This window comes from Montipora foliosa, chromosome 5 (genome assembly GCF_036669935.1).
Source record: "Montipora foliosa isolate CH-2021 chromosome 5, ASM3666993v2, whole genome shotgun sequence".
NCBI classification, from domain to species: Eukaryota; Metazoa; Cnidaria; class Anthozoa; order Scleractinia; family Acroporidae; genus Montipora; species Montipora foliosa.
In genome coordinates this window covers 21225900-21229734 of record NC_090873.1, presented here as the reverse complement: position 1 = coordinate 21229734, position 3835 = coordinate 21225900, and the positions used below count along the sequence as shown (strand labels likewise).

The 3835-nt window shown below is 39.8% G+C and overlaps 1 pseudogene; it reads right to left on the bottom strand.

Moving 5' to 3' along the window:
* Positions 1–3195: 3195 nt before the first annotated feature.
* The window catches only part of LOC138002417 (uncharacterized), a 2767-nt pseudogene continuing 2127 nt past the window's right edge, over positions 3196–3835 (bottom strand).

Genomic DNA, 3835 nt, shown 5'->3' with positions numbered 1-3835 from the left:
ACCAACTCGTGAACCTAAATGCCATTTTCTCTAATTCCGCTGCCTCAAAATGCCTATGTGCCTGATCGTTGGCTGTTCTAGAAAGACTGGTCGAGGTAAGGGAGTCCGATTGTATCGAGTTCCAGCTATTATTACAAATCAAGGCCGAGAAGTTGAGGAATTGAGTATCGAGCGACGGCGATTGTGGATCTCTGCAATAAGCCGTGCTGATCTTACGGATAAAATCTTGAACAGTTTGCAACCAACATTTCCATTCTGGAACTGTAGCTCCTTTGTGGGATGGTTACAATATTGACTGGGTTCCCACTCTCAATTTAGGCCATGACAAAACAGCGACGCAAAGTGAACAACATCAAGCGCAATCGCGAGAGGCTTGAGCGGAGAGGTCAAAGGAAAGGCAAAAACGTCACACGGAACAACAGGAACAAGAACGTTCACTGAAGCAGCAGAAATTAAATGAGCATGGAGTTCCCCTTGCTGATTTTGCTGCTGAGATCGAAAGTGCAAGTACCAGTTCAGAACAAGTCCAAGTGGAGAACTTAGACTTGCAACCTACAGACCAGCAAGAATCAGATCCCAACGAGCAAGCAACACACAGCACATGCTCTACTCAAACAGAGGCGTTCGATTATTTATATCGCTCCGTGGAATCTCTTTCCATCAAGGACTGCCCACGAAGTGATGCCTCAACTCAAACAGAAGAGTTTGATTACTTGTTTGCTGAGTCAGTGACTAGCAAGCCTTTTGACAAAAATTATTTCAAAGAGGATAACGGGAAAGTGTCTTTCTACACTGGTTTGCCAACATTTGAAGTACTGGAAGCCACTTTTAATCATGTTTCACCCCATGTCAAACGAAGAACACAATCCCTTTTTTTATTTCAAGAGATGGTTATGGTACTGGTGAAATTGAGACTCAATGTTCCACACCAAGACTTGGCCTACCGATTTGGAGTCTCTATGTCCACAGTATCAAGGACATTTGCACACTGGCTGGTCATCATGGATGTGCGGTTGTCCCCACTGATCAGGTGGCCAGAGAGGGAAGAACTTTGGAAGACCATGCCCCAGTGTTTTAAGTTTTCGTTTGGAAATAAGACAACCGTCATTATTGACTGTTTTGTTGTGTAAAACCGACAAACCTCCTGGCTAGAGCACAAACGTTCAGCTCGTACCTCGTACAAACACCACAACACAGTCAAGGTCCTCATCGGCATAACCCCTCAAGGCTGCATCTCCTTTGTCTCAGAAGCCTGGGGGGGATGCACCTCAGACAAGTATCTCACGGAAAATTGTGGGCTGCTCAACAACTTGCTTCCTGGGGATCTAGTTATGGCAGACAGGGGGGGATTCACTGTTCACGATGGTGTTGCCCTTAAACAAGCAAAACTCATAATTCCAGCATTCACTAAAGGAAAAGAACAACTGGACCCTGTTGACGTTGAAACAACAAGGGGGATCGCACATGTTAGGATCCACGTTGAACGAGTTATAGGACTTTTACGCAGGAAATACACTATTCTTGAGAATACCTTGTCAGTAGATTTTTTAACCTGTAATCCAACTGGAAATCCTGAAATCCAGGTACCTATGATCGACCACATACTCAGAGTTTGCTCTGGACTTGTCAATCTATGTGGCCCCATTGTCCCATTTGATTAGATTAATCTGTGCAAAATACAATGGAATCCCAATTTTGTTAACCTCTAAGGCTAGTGTAAATTGGTTTGTGAAATCAGAGAGTTCAAATCAATGGTTAAAAATAGTTTAAGAGAGGAAGTGACTCCGAGTCCAAGTTATCAGAAGCTTTAAAAAATAGAGGATTTACAAAACTGGGATTCCATTGTACTTATGTAAACCATGCTGCTTCGAAATTTGTTGGTTTAATTTTAAAATGTTGTAAATGTGTGTACCACCACCTGGGGGAAGTCCCTTATGGGGTTGTGTGGCCAATTTGAATATGGTTTTTAGGGATTTTTTGTCTCAAATATGGATTTCGCCTGAAATTAAATGGGATTCTAAGAGGTTCAATGAGGAGATTAAAGAATGAAAATTAGTTTTGAAACACCACCAGACAGTTGACCCACAAGCAACTCCTGCGTTTAGAGGATATTTTAGATGTCCATATTCTTTGATGTTCATTCTTGTCTGAGACAGGGTATTATGACTCAAGCTGGTTATGAAAAATTGGGAGATGAGTGACTAAGCCGTACCTCCCCAGCTAAAGATATGTTGAGTGCCCCCGCCCCCTCCACAAAGGTAACAATGTGCTTTTGTAAAGCTAATTTTATGTTAAACCCAAGAAATTGAAAGAAATTTATTCATTATAACAATGAGAGGTTTCTCCTGTCATGTAATTCCCAGTTGATTTATTTGAACATACAAATTGACCGGGAGTCGTTGTAAAGCTATTTTATATGTTAAACCCAAGGAGTTGATATTTATTAATTATAACAATGAGAGGTTCATCCTGTCATGTCATTCCCAGTTCAATTATTTGAAAATACAACTTGTAAAACCAAAAACAGCCAGTTTTAATTAATTATATTTCGAAAAGGGAAAAAAGACAAATGAGAGATGACCAGTTAGACAGTTTGTTTACTTGTAAAGATATCCTCATCATTGATCATTAATAACTGTACAAAAAGGAAAGGTACTTAGATGTTTACCACTAGATTTATATCCCTTAATGGCTGCAGTTTTTTAAGCCATTAGGTTGAAGTTCTTTATCATGCGCCTACGTTAGAAAATTATTACTTACACCTTTCACTCCCAGGAATGACTAGCAAATAAATTCTCCTAACGATTTTACTACTCTGTCAAGGAGACAGGTGGTGAGAATTTGGAAAATTATCAACTATGAGAAAGTGTCTTTATGTTACACCAAATTCTCAAGAACAGTGAACAAAGATTTGTATGGTCATCAGTTAGGAGAATTGAATTTCAGATCTTGGGAGTGAAGGGTTAAGGGCATTACGATTTGTAAAGCAATGAAAGGGAAGTATTTTAATTTGTCAAACCTTACTGTTGGCCAATTGGTTGAAACAGTTTATTTTGTAAATGAATAGCAATAACACCTGAAGCTTTTTTGTGTGTCTCAAAAACTATTTAGTTTACAATGTGAGATAGCTGTCCAGGTAGCTAAAAAAAATTTAATGCTGCAATTATTGCAACGGTTGTTCTAAGTCACTAAAATTTAAAACGATGGAAACTGAGACATCAGACCAGCTTGAAGACAGGCCACTAAATGTGGTCGCATTTTTGTAATGTCAAAATTCAGGTTTTGTGGATTGGATCCAAATACAAGACTTGTCGCAAAAGCAATAGCAAAAACCCCACAGTCACTTGCATTTCTTTGCTGTTGGCAGGGTGCATACTCGAGTTTCTGGAAGCTATCTGCTAATACTAAGTCTTTGACCTGATCTTCAACTTCTTGTGAGACGATGTCATGATATAGACTGTCAAACAGTCTGACTGTTCCAGGAAGGCATCCTATTGAACTAACACAAACCCAGTGATTGTGTCCTGTATGCAATAACTGTACAAATTCACCAGAAACTACATTAAAATTTCGCACTGGACCTAATGTAGAACTCTGAAAACCTTCAATCAAAGGGTTAATTTTCTGCAAAAGTACCTGTGCACTGTGGATAATTGCACCATCAAGCCAACCGTGGGGGGACATAATAAGCTGATAATCTTGTTCATCAAGATTTCTGAGTGGACGATATCGTTCAGATTCACTAGTTGTAACCATAGTAACCTCCACGTCATCAGCACTTTCCTCTTCACTGTCATGATAAGATTCTTGTGCATTGTCAAGTTCATAGGACGTA